This window comes from Pseudophryne corroboree, chromosome 3 (genome assembly GCF_028390025.1).
Source record: "Pseudophryne corroboree isolate aPseCor3 chromosome 3, aPseCor3.hap2, whole genome shotgun sequence".
Lineage (NCBI taxonomy): Eukaryota > Metazoa > Chordata > Amphibia > Anura > Myobatrachidae > Pseudophryne > Pseudophryne corroboree.
Window position 1 is genome coordinate 619,854,179 of NC_086446.1, and position 13,223 is coordinate 619,867,401.

The window sequence follows — 13,223 nt, forward strand, 5'->3', positions numbered from 1 at the left end:
CCTGATTGGTTACAGGAGCTGTGGACTGACTGGTAGATGTATGACACATAGGGGCTAATTCAGAGTTTCAGACCTGATCGTAGATGTGCTAAATTTAGCACATCTATGATCAGTCACACAGGCATGCGGGGGGACACCCAGCACAGGGCTAGTCCGCCCCGCATGTCAGACCCGACCCTCCCGCACAAGTACAAAAACATTGCACAGCTGCGATGCTTTTGTATGTTAGGAGTAGCTCCCTGCCAGGGCAGCTCCTGCGCGCTGGCAGGAGATACTCGTCGCTGTGAGGGTCGCAGTGGCTGCGTGTGACATCACACAGCCACAGCGGCCTGCCCCCCCAATGGTCCGAGCACGCCTGCGTGGCCCGGACCACGCCCCCTAAATGGCAGCCATACGTCGCCACCCCGCCCTTGCCGCCAGACACCCGCCTCTTCCTGTCAATCAGGCAGAGGCGATCGCAGGGCTGAGACAGCCATCGACTGTCTGACATGTGCCGGCGCACTGCGGGGCCGGCGCCTGTGCAGTTCAGACCTGATCGGATGCTGTGCACAACACCGATCAGGTCTAAATTAGGCCCATAGTACACAGACCATCATACACAGCTTCCCCCTCTGATAAATCTTTGATGCATGCTCTGCATGATGCAGGAGAGTCCACAACTTACTGCCCTTCTTGTTAGACATTGTACACAAATGCAACAACAAAATGACTTAGGGGGTCATTCCGAGGTGATCGCTAGCTGAAAATGTTCGCTGCGCAGCGATGAAGAAAAAAAACAGCACTTCTGTGCATGCGTATGCGCCGCAATGCGCACGCGCGACGTACTTTCACAACGGCCGATGTAGTTTCACACAAGGTCTAGCGATGCTTTTCAGTCGCACTGCTGACCACAGAGTGATTGACATGAAGTGGGTGTTTCTGGGTGTCAACTGAGCGTTTTCAGGGAGTGTTCAGAAAAACGCAGGCGTGGCTGGGCGAACGCAGGGCGTGTTCGTGACGTCAAAACAGGAACTGAATGGTCTGCTGAAGTAATCGCAAGCGCTGAGTAGGTCTGAAGCTACTCTGAAACTGCACAATTGTTTTTGTAGCTGCTCTGCGATCCTTTCGTTCGCACTTCTGCTAAGTTAAAATACACTCCGAAAAGACCAAAAAAAGAAATATTGGAAAGTAGACTCTTTTGTGGAAGCACTCTAATTCAGAGGATGGAAATGTAACGTATATGATACTGATAAGAACTTTTTAATAGGTAAGTATTAAAATTGAATTTTTAGGAGTAATTATACGTGAAAAAAATATATGTAGCTTCACGAAAATATGAAAATAAATTCTGTATAATTAGTGATATCAATATCACAATATGCGAAATGCCGGAATGATAGGTATCTGTGATACTTCAATTATAACCTCATTGCATATCATCTCTCATGTATTATATGACCATCATTTATTCTGCAGATATCCATTTTGGATCATTATTGACGCAGAGAATTACATCATTGGTCATGTTAAACCGAGTATCAAGTGGTATAAGTGTGATTGACACTATGTCAGTATCAGGGTGTTCAGAGGTGGTCTCACATCCTATTACTAACCCGGCCTTTCACTGCTTAGCTTCCAAGGTCAGAAGAGATTGGGCATCTCCAGTGAGGTATTATTAAGCTCCCCTCTTTGGTCACTCCACATATATATAATATAACCACTGTATACCTACAGCATTATGGTTCCAAAGGCATATGAGGCGTAAATGCCAAAAACATAAGAGATTATATATAATCGCTTGACTGGTCACTGTGTGACATGTTAGCCACAGAAAAAGTACACAGGTATATTACTGGCCCATTATGTGGAAAGAAATTTTTATCACATAACACCCACAAATGGAATTGCCAAACCTAGGAACACCTGTACGGCCGTAGTATGCTGTAATCTATCTAGGTGCCAAGTAAGGTTGCTCTGGACAGTCTACAATTGTAGCAGAAAAATTGATAATAGTGTATATAGAGAGTTTAGGAATATCAAATGTATGGCCCCTCTACACTATTATGAAAGCAGCTATATCACTGCACTTATGTCTCAAACCTGTAACTGCTGCTAACAAAGTAGAAGGAGAACCTGTACAGATCAAGAACTTTAAACAGGGTGATTGCCAGCAGGTCAGATTTGAGCCTATACTGTTGTTCAGAGATCCAACCAAATGGTCATTGCATATATTGAGAATAGGAACAGTGACCGGAGCAATTAGTTTGAGGTACAAATCCGGTGATGGTAAATCCTCACAATGGGGGTAATTCCAAGTTGATCGCAGCAGGAAATTTTTTAGCAGTTGGGCAAAACCATGTGCACTGCAGGGGAGGCAGATATAACATTTGCAGAGAGAGTTAGATTTGGGTGGGTTATTTTGTTTCTGTGCAGGGTAAATACTGGCTGCTTTACTTTTACACTGCAATTTAGATTGCAGATTTAACTCACCACACCCAAATCTATCTCTCTCTGCACATGTTATATCTGCCTCCCCTGCAGTGCACATGGTTTTGCCCAACTGCCAAAAAAATTTCTGCTGCGATCAACTTGGAATTACCCCCAATATCCTAATATTACCAAAATTGGTCACTTCTATTAGTCTTGGTAAGTATAAATGAATCCCTGTATTGTGCACCACTTAATAGTGTACAGATGAACAAGTCCTTCTAGTATTGTTAGCTGGAAAATAGTCACAATGAAAAAGCTCCTGATAATGGTTTGAAGGAAACAAAGTAACTGATATCCGAAATGCAGTGTCTCAAATGTTGCAACTGTTCATCTCTATGATACACATACTGTAGTACAGGTTGAGTATCCCATATCCAAATATTCCGAAACACGGACTTTTTTGAGTGAGAGTGAGATACTGAAACCTTTGTTTTTTGATGGCTCAATGTACACAAACTTTGTTTAATACACAAAGTTATTAAAAATATTGTATTAAATGACCTTCAGGCTGTGTGTGAAAGGTGTATATGAAATATAAATGAATTGTGTGAATATACACACACTTTGTTTAATGCACAAAGTTATAAAAAATATTGGCTAAAATGACCTTCAGGCTGTGTGTATAAGGTGTATATGTAACATAAATGCATTCTGTGCTTAGACTTAGGTCCTATCACCATGATATCTCATTATGCTATGCAATTATTCCAAAATACGGAAAAATCCCATATCCAAAATACCTCTGGTCCCAAGCATTTTGGATAAGGGATACTCAACCTGTATAAAGTTCCTGATAGTAATTTGAAAGACACAGAGTGACTAATGGCATAAATGCAATGTCTCAAATGTCCCAAATATTGGTATCTATAATTGAGTGATATAGCAAACAATGCTTTATTGACCACTGTACGATCGGTGTGCAGCCCTGTCTGGTTCAAAAATTGCGTAATGGGAAGCTGTAATTTATATTACGTCACGTGTGCGCACCAGCCGGAATCCCTAGACGATCACCAGGCAACGGCCTCACAGCTACGGTCTCACCACGGTCTCACGCCGCTGCAATCTTTGGAGCCCACACGCGGCCAGAAGCAGGACTCCATGCGGCAGCACCGTTCTAGGTCTTGGTATCGTATATACCCTGCATTTCTGAGCTATATAAATTACAGCTTTCCATTACGCAATTTTTGAACCAGACAGGGCTGCACACCGATCGTACAGTGGTCAATAAAGCATTGTTTGCTATATCACTCAATTATAGATACCAACATTTGGGACATTTGAGACATTGCATTTATGCCATTAGTCACTCTGTGTCTTTCAAATTACTATCAGGAACTTTATACTATGTGTATCATAGAGATGAACAGTTGCAACATTTGAGGGTACGTGATTAGGGTCACGGAGAGCGCTCTCACGTGTCCGGCCTCAGACCAGCGGCAGAGGAGAGGAGATCGGGCGAGACGCCCAGTCTGCATACCGCACGGACTCAAGCAGTTCAGAGGCACTTGACGGGACGGGAGGCGCACAGTAGAATAAGTATCCCTCCCCCCTTCCCTGTCCAGATTGTCCTTACCCTCTAACGATACAGCCAACGTTTAATTGGGCTATTTATGATGCTGGTTGTGAGTAGCAAGTATATGAAAACCATTCACCGTAGGTGCTTTGTATGATTAACTGCATTATTACCCGTGGTATTCAGCCGCAACTCTGGTTATTAAATGATTCAGGCTCTCTGGCATGTTTTAAATGTACAAATTGAGAACATACCTATAGTATACTGCAGGGCACTTGAAGTTGCAGCGCTGTGTGTTTTTTTCTTAAATTTGCACCTGGCTTCTTAGTATCAGTCTATGCAAAATTTATGGCAACAATTGTATCTGATGTACTGGCTGCCAGTATTTGACTGTTTACTATTGCAGCAAGTATTCTTTGTCCCTCCCCCTTTTCTTTTGATATATACTAAAAAGGTGGTTACAATTGTATCTGGGACATTGGATGTTATAAAAACACACTCAATCATTAATTTTTCTGTTATTGTAGCTAGTCTTCTTTGTTTCTTCCTCTGACACAAACTAACACTACACCTGACATCTAGCATGGACAATATCTTTATTAATGTTGATGTATCAGAAAGTATTATCCAACCAATGCTTTTTTTGACAGGTTGATCCAGTCTGCAATAACAGACATCTTTTCTTCAGATCTTGTGTTTGTTTGTTACACATGCCTTAAATTGTAATAGGCTATTTTCCTTGTTCTGCCTCATGCTATGCACAGGAAAAACAGAGGCTTGTTGTCACTAACCCCTGTTGACCATATGATTTAACCTCCGCATACCCATGTGTTTGGGCTGCCAATCGGTGCAATGACGGTCAACTAAATATTCTTAACGGGTTAGATAAATGCATTTAATAAAACTGGCACAATAATAAACATCCCTCATTCTGTCACATAACAGCTGCACTCGCTGCTCTTTTCCATACGTAACCTACTACCATACCACACTGGATATGCCCAACCCCGTCTGATCTTGGAGGCAATACAGTGTTGGGCCTGGTCAGTACTTCAGTGGGAGACCACTCGGGAATACCAGGTGTTGTAGGTTACTGATGGACCTCAGTTGGGGTTTGTGCTGACTCCACGGGAGGATGGGCATATGCTTGCCAGACACCAAATTACCACAGTAGTAATCCATCAATATGTTCGCAGACTTAGCTTTATGTGTGGCTTATAAAGTTTAGAGCCATTCATTCATTATTTGTGTATTTTTTCTTTTTTCTTGTAATTTCAATTGGTGTACCTAGTTTTTTTTTTTATATATAAACACTATTAAAAGTTACGTTTTAATTATCTCATTGTTACATCACCACTCATATATACATCAACAATTTCAAGCTATTCTCCGGGAGTGAGTGCTCCCAACCAAGGTCACTTTTTTCTAGCTTTCTCTTTCTATCTTCAAATACGTTTGGACCTTTGGGAGCACCGCTGACAATCACCATTTTTTCTACCCATAGATATTTATTCTTACTGGCAGAAGGTGATTAATTTTAGACTACTGTCTAACCTGTCAGCTTTTCTCGGAGACAACATTTTATTTATTATTATTCCTTATAATCCATTTAATCCTGTGCGGCATTCCCAACCCAACCCTTTTCATGATTTTACAGAGGAAAGAGAGACAGAGAGAGAGAGAGAGAGAGAGAGAGAGAGAGAGAGAGTCATATGGAGGGACAAATTTACATGAGAAAGATATGGTATTGTATCGCTGGCATTTAACTGTAACTATATGTAACTGTGTTTTAACTATGTTTTAACTGCTTACTGTGTGAGTGTAACCATGTAACTATAGGTATACTGTACTTTGTAATATATATTGAATCCATATCCTTTTAATAACAAATATATACATCAATGAGCTTTGGAACTCAGATAATGTGTGGGTGTATTGTTTTCTCATATGGGATGCAGTGTTTTGCGATGTATAGCGCACATTCATAGGATATGGTAATAAGAGGTGCAGGCATTTACAATATATATTAGAGCGGGCATTTTAAATATTTGTGAGAAATCAATTTGGCATTCTTACTGGGAAACACTGAAAGTGAAACCACACAGCAGATACAGGCACACACAGTCACAGGCAATGCAGATAATTATTATGACAATAAAACTTCACCGGAGATATATATCAGAATACTCTTACAATATATCCTGTAATAGGTATACTTTTTCTTAACTAATGCTGTCTGTATAAAGACTTGAGAGTATATTTACTAATATTCGTGTTTGTGCCGATTTTAAGGGAGTTTGATCTCGAATTGTATCGGTCGTATTTTACGGCAACTCTTTGAATCCATCTACGGTAATTTACTAAGCTGCCGAGTTTTCTATTTTCGTTTTTTCCGATGTCAATGGGATTCGGATTGTCGGGCAGTGTTTTACGGGACTGATCAGTAAAACACTGCCGGACATAACACAATGAATCCCGGCCGTATCTGTGAGATCCGTGCAGGGCTTCATTGTGTACAGTATGAGTAATGTGAAAGTGTTAAAAATCAAAGAAAAAAATTGCTTACCCATTTACCTGTTCAAACAGGTGCCGGCAATCATACATTAAGAGAAAAGTCGAGAAGCAGAGCATTGTGTCCCTCCTTGAGAGGGTCATGTTGGGAGATATGTGTCTGTACCTGCACTGTATCCAACCCATGCTGTATCAGATCCGCACTGTAACCTGCACTGTATCTGACCTGCACTGTCTGTAACCCACACTGTTTCCAACCCACACTGCATCTGACCTGTAATGTCTGTAACCTACACAGACCCCCAACTGTATCCGACCTACAGTACACTGACTCCGACCTGCACTGTAACCTGCACTGTATCTAACCTGCACTTTATTCAACCTGCACTGTATGTTTTATCGTTGGGGAGATTTGATGGAACTGCTCAACAAAAAGGCTGATTGATTGGGGCTTTACATGGGTGCAGAGTGCCAGTCATCAGTGGCCCAGGGCCCCGAGGAGAAAGGTACAAATTGGGTACTAAGTATAGGAATGTGCCAGGGGCCTCTGCACTTGTGTAGGGGGCATCCACTTCTGCTGTTGCCGTTTTACACATGGTTTAGGTTTTCTTTGCTGTTTGTTAACCTCGTACTACTTATTTCTAATACATTACTAATTTGTAAAAAAATGTAAACAGAAATAACTGCCGTGTGTTTGTGCTGCTGCTCCTCTGCTTAGTTTAGCCTCTCACATGATAGTCTTATTTAAACTACTACATACAGCTGGGAATAGGCACTTATCAGTGTGATCTATAGGAGCTTTGTATTGTCCCTCTTCACCAGTGCTGTAACAAGGTGTTGTTACGTTCTGCGTAGGGGGCCAGAGCCAATGACACCTCTGCTGACTCCAGCAGGTATACACTGCATGCAATACCTGTGATCCAGGTACCCTCACCCTTACACCCTGTCCCTGCATACTGGTACCCTCACTGCTACACCCTGTCCATGCATCCAGGTACTGTCATCCCTACACTCTGCCCTTTCATCCAGAGACCCTCACTCATACACAGTGTCCCTTCATTCAGAGACCTGCTCTCACCCATAGCAGCATCCAGTCTAGTATTCTCCTTGACTGTCTATTCCTCAGACCTCCATTCACATCCTCACTCCTATCTCCTCGGAGTCATCTCCTCAGTCTTACCCTACACTGCCCTGTGTCACACACCCTGGCTGTGATGTCCTCTGTACAGTACTTTATGGTGGTCGCTGGAGTACTCTCTATAATATGGCATTTGTTGCATTGTTCTTTGTAGTGTATGTAGCACTTTTTATATGCTTGGTGTATTATATGGTGATCACTGCGATGCTCTCTATTATAATTTGGTCACTGTAACTCTCTTTTTTATGTTGCAGTCACTGTGATGCTATCTGTATTATATGGCGTTCACTGCAATGCTCGCTGTATTATATAGTGGCCACAGTTATGCTCTTTGTATATGGCGGTCACTGATGGCTCTGTATTATATGGCGGTCACAAACTTTTTCTTGTTATAGCTCCACTATTAAGTGGATGAAGGTAGGCACTAGCTCTGACCTCCATGGAGATAGCCACACCCATGGCACATGTCACACTCCCTATGTAGACCACACCCACACCACACTGGTCACACCCCCGCAGCACTTGTCACACCTCCTGCCGAGGCACAATAGGCCCTTCATAAATTTCAGCTCCAGGCCCATGTGGACCTTAATCTGGCACTGCAAAGAGCCCGAGGCTGGTTATGCTTAGGAGGGGGGATCCCACGCAATTTATTTCTTTCATTTATCTCACTTTCACACTACTACCCACAGATTTTTTTTTATGAATTCTATGATTTACTGGCAGTGTTTGGCTTTTGCCGGCAGTGATTGTTAATACTAATTCTTAGTAAATTACCGAGTTGTGTAAAATAACAGGCGTGTTTGACCGATGGTGTATTCATTCGTATTTGTGAATTCTGCCGTTAAAACAAATACGAATGCCCTCATCACTGCCGAGATTTGGGTTTAGTAAATTCCCGAGATGACTCTTTGAAAAAAAAAAAAAACTCGGTCAAGGGTGGTCATTCCGAGTTGATCGGAGCCAGCAACTTTTAGCTGCTGCTTCGATCAATAGTCCATGCCTATGGGGGAGTGTATTTTAGCTTAGCAGAGCTGCGATCGCTTGGGCAGCCCTGCTAACCAAAAAAAAAAAAATCAAGCAAAACTAGACTAGGCCTGGACATACTTACCCTGTGCGATGGATCCAGTGATGATGGGCCCGGCTTTGGCTTCACTCCTCCACCCTCCGTTGTCCTGGACACGCCTGCGTTTTACTCACCACTCCCCGAAAACGGTCTCCAAGGGTCCAGATCCGCCCATCCACGCCTCCTTCTTGTCAATCTTCTTAGCGGTCGCCACTGCGATCGCTTCTGTCGTAAGCCGCGACGTAACCCGATGACCCCTGTCGCCGGGCAACGTCGCGCACTGCGCCCACCACGCCTTCGCATTCCGCACCCGTTCGCACCGCAGCGAAAAAAAACGCTGCATGCGAACGGGTCGGAATGACACCCAAAATCGGGATCTTAGTAAATATAACCCATGTAGAATACTTAAGTGTTTGTAAAGTCACAGCGCTTTATACAGGCAGCTTTACAAGGGAGACCTTGCCCTGCAGTTCCAGAGACCAGCCGCACCTATGCAAAACAAATGGTGCCCAGCGTCTCAGTCAGGGAGTGAGGGAGAGTGTGAGGCAGCTCCAGGGCGGGAAAATCTGCAGTAGATGGCGCCCTGGGCTGGTGAGAGACTACAGGTCAAGCACCGGCTGCCCTATGCTGGACTTCCACCCCAGGTACTAGCGAGCCTTATTAAAATAAGATTTTACTTACCGATAAATCTATTTCTCGTAGTCCGTAGTGGATGCTGGGGACTCCGTCAGGACCATGGGGATATAGCGGCTCCGCAGGAGACAGGGCACAATAATAAAAGCTTTAGGATCAGGTGGTGTGCACTGGCTCCTCCCCCTATGACCCTCCTCCAAGCCTCAGTTAGGATACTGTGCCCGGACGAGCGTGCATAATAAGGAAGGATATTGAATCCCGGGTAAGACTCATACCAGCCACACCAATCACACCGTACAACCTGTGATCTGAACCCAGTTAACAGTATGATAACAACGAAGGAGCCTCTGAAAAGATGGCTCACAACAAGAATAACCCGATTTTTGTAACAATAACTATGTACAAGTATTGCAGACAATCCGCACTTGGGATGGGCGCCCAGCATCCACTACGGACTACGAGAAATAGATTTATCGGTAAGTAAAATCTTATTTTCTCTGACGTCCTAGTGGATGCTGGGGACTCCGTCAGGACCATGGGGATTATACCAAAGCTCCCAAACGGGCGGGAGAGTGCGGATGACCCTGCAGCACCGAATGAGAGAACTCCATGTCCTCCTCAGCCAGGGTATCAAATTTGTAGAATTTAGCAAACGTGTTTTCCCCTGACCAAGTAACTGCTCGGCAAAGTTGTAAAGCCGAGACCCCTCGGGCAGTCGCCCAAGATGAGCCCCCTTCCTTTTGGAATGGGCTTTTACCGATTTTGGCTGTGGCAGGCCTGCCACAGAATGTGTAAACTGAATTGTATTACAAATCCAGCGAGCAATCGTCTGCTTAGAAGCAGGAGCACCCATCTTGTTGGGTGCATACAGGCTAAACAGCGAGTCAGATTTTCTGACTCCAGCCTTCCTGGAAACATATTTTTCAGGGCCCTGACAACGTCAAGTAACTTGGAGTCCTCCAAGTCCCTAGTACCCGCAGGTACCACAATAGGTTGGTTCATGTGAAAAACAGAAAACACCTTAAGGAGAAATTGAGGACGAGTCCTCAATTCTGCCCTGTCAGAATGAAAAATTAAGTAAGGGCTTTATATATGATAAAGCCGCCAATTCTGACACACGCCTGGTTGAAGCCAGGGCTAATAGCATCGTCACCTTCCATGTGAGATATTTTAAGTCCACAGTGGTGAGTGGTTCAAACCAATGTGACTTTAGGAAACTCAAAACAACATTTAGATCCCAAGGTGCCACTGGGGCACAAAAGAAGGCTGTATATGCAGTACCCCTTTTACAAACATCTGAACGTCAGGCACTAAAGCCAGTTCTTTCTGGAAGAAATTCGACAGGGCCGAAATTTGAACCTTAATGGACCCTAATTTTAGGCCCATAGACAGTCCTGTTTTCAGGAAATGTAGGAAACGACCCAGTTGGAATTCCTCTGTAGGGGCCTTCTTGGCCCCACAACACGCAACATATCTTCGCCAAATGCGGTGAAAATGTTTTGCGGTTACATCCTTCCTGTCTTCGACCAGGGTAGGGATGACTTCATCTGGAATGCCCTTTCAGGATCCGGCGTTCAACCGCCATGCCGTCAAACGCGGCCGCGGTAAGTCTTGGAACAGACAAGGCCCCTGCTGGAGCAGGTCCTTTCTTAAAGGTAGAGGCCACGGGTCTTCCGTGAACATCTCTTGAAGTTTCGGGTACCAAGTCCTTCTTGGCCAATCCGGAACCACGAGTATCATTCTTACTCATCTCCCTCTTATGATTCTCAGTACTTTTTGTATGAGAGGCATAGGAGGGAACACATACTCTGACTGGTACATCCACAGTGTTACCAGAGCGTCCACCGCTATTGCCTGAGGGTCCCTTGACCTGGCGCAATATCTAGTTTTTTGTTCAGGCGGGACGCCATCATGTCCACCTTTGGTTTTTCACAACGGTTTACAATCATGTGGAAGACTTCCCGATGAAGTCCCCACTCTCCCGGGTGGAGGTCATGCCTGCTGAGGAAGTCTGCTTCCCAGTTTTCCACTCCCGGAATGAACACTGCTGAGAGTGTTATCACATGATTTTTCGCCCAGCGAAGAATCCTTGCAGTTTCTGCCATTTCCCTCCTGCTTCTTGTGCCGCCCTGTCTGTTTACGTGGGCGACTGCCGTGATGTTGTCCCACTGGATCAATACCGGCTGACCTTGAAGCAGAGGTCTTGCTAAGCTTAGAGCATTGTAAATTGCCCTTAGCTCCAGTATATTTATGTGGAGAGAAGTCTCCAGACTCGATCACACTCTCTGGAATTTTTTTCCTTGTGTGACTGCTCCCCAGCCACTCAGGCTGGCATCCGTGGTCACCAGGACCCAGTCCTGAATGCCGAATCTGCGGCCCTTTCATAGATGAGCACTCTGCAGCCACCGCAGAAGAAACACCCTTGTCCTTGGAGACAGGGTTATCCGCTGATGCATCTGAAGATGCGATCCGGACCATTTTTCCAGCAGATCCCACGTAAAGGTTCTTGCGTGAAATCTACCGAATGGGATCGCTTTGTAAGAAACCACCATTTTTCACAGGATCCTTGTGCAATGATGCACTGATACTTTTCCTGGTTTTAGGAGGTTCCTGACTAGCTCGGATAACTCCCTGGCTTTCTTCTCCGGGAGAAAACATCCTTTTCTGGACTGTGTCCAGAATCATCCCTAGGAACAGTAGACGTGTCGTCGGAAAAAACTGCGATTTTGGAATATTTAGAATCCACTCGTGCTGTCGTAGAACTACTTAAGATAGTGCTACTCCGACCTCCAACTGTTCTCTGGACCTTGCCCTTATCAGGAAAGCGTCCATATTTCTTTTAAGAAGAATCATCATTTCGGCCATTACCTTGGTAAAGACCCGGGGTGCCGTGGACAATCCAAACGGCAGCGTCTGAACTGATAGTGACAGTTCTGTACCACGAACCTGAGGTACCCTTGGTGAGAAGGGCAAATTTGGACATGTAGGTAAGCGTCCCTGATATCCAGTGACACCATATCGTCCCCTTCTTCCTGGTTCGCTATCACTGCTCTGAGTGACTCCATCTTGATTTGAACGCTTGTATGTAAGTGTTCAAATATTTCAGATCTCACCTAGCCGTCTGGCTTCAGTACCACAATATAGTGTGGAATAATACCCCTTCCCTTGTTGTAGAAGGGGTACTTTGATTATCACCTGCTGGGAATACAGCCTGTGAATTGTTCCCAATACTGCCTCCCTGTCGGAGGGAGACGTTGGTAAAGCAGACTTCAGGAACTTGTGAGGGGGAGACGTCTCGAATTTCCAATGTACACCTGGGATACTACGTGTAGGATCCAGGAGTCCACTTGTGAGTGAGCCCACTGCGTGCTGAAACTCTTGAGATGACCCCCTACCGCACCTGAGTCCGCTTGTACGGCCCCAGCGTCATGCTGCGGACTTGGCAGAAGCTGTGGAGGGCTTCTGTTCCTGGGAATGGGCTGCCTGCTGCAGTCTTCTTCCCTTTCCTCTACCCCTGGGCAGATATGACTGGCCCTTTTGCCCGCCTGCCCTTATGGGGACGAAAGGACTGAGACTGAAAAGACTGTGTCCTTTTCTGCTGAGATGTGACTTGGGGTAACAAAAGGTGGATTTTTCAGCTGTTGCCATGGCCACCAGGTCCGATGGACCGCCCCTTTATACGGCAATACTTCCATGTGCCGTCTGGAATCTGCATCACCTGACCACTGTCGTCTGGCAGATATGGACATCACATTTACTCTTGATGCCAGAATGCAAATATCCCTCTGCGCATCTCGCATATATAGAAATGCATCCTTAAAATGCTCTATAGTCAATAAAATCTTGTCCCTGTCAAGGGTATCAATATTTTCAGTCAGGAAATCCGACCAAGC

General features: G+C 44.8%; 1 pseudogene; it reads left to right on the forward strand.

Annotated features, from left to right (window-relative positions):
* The first annotated feature begins 4,955 nt into the window (after nucleotides 1-4,955).
* Nucleotides 4,956-5,074, forward strand: LOC134895621 (5S ribosomal RNA; annotated as a pseudogene).
* The last annotated feature ends 8,149 nt before the right edge of the window (nucleotides 5,075-13,223 follow it).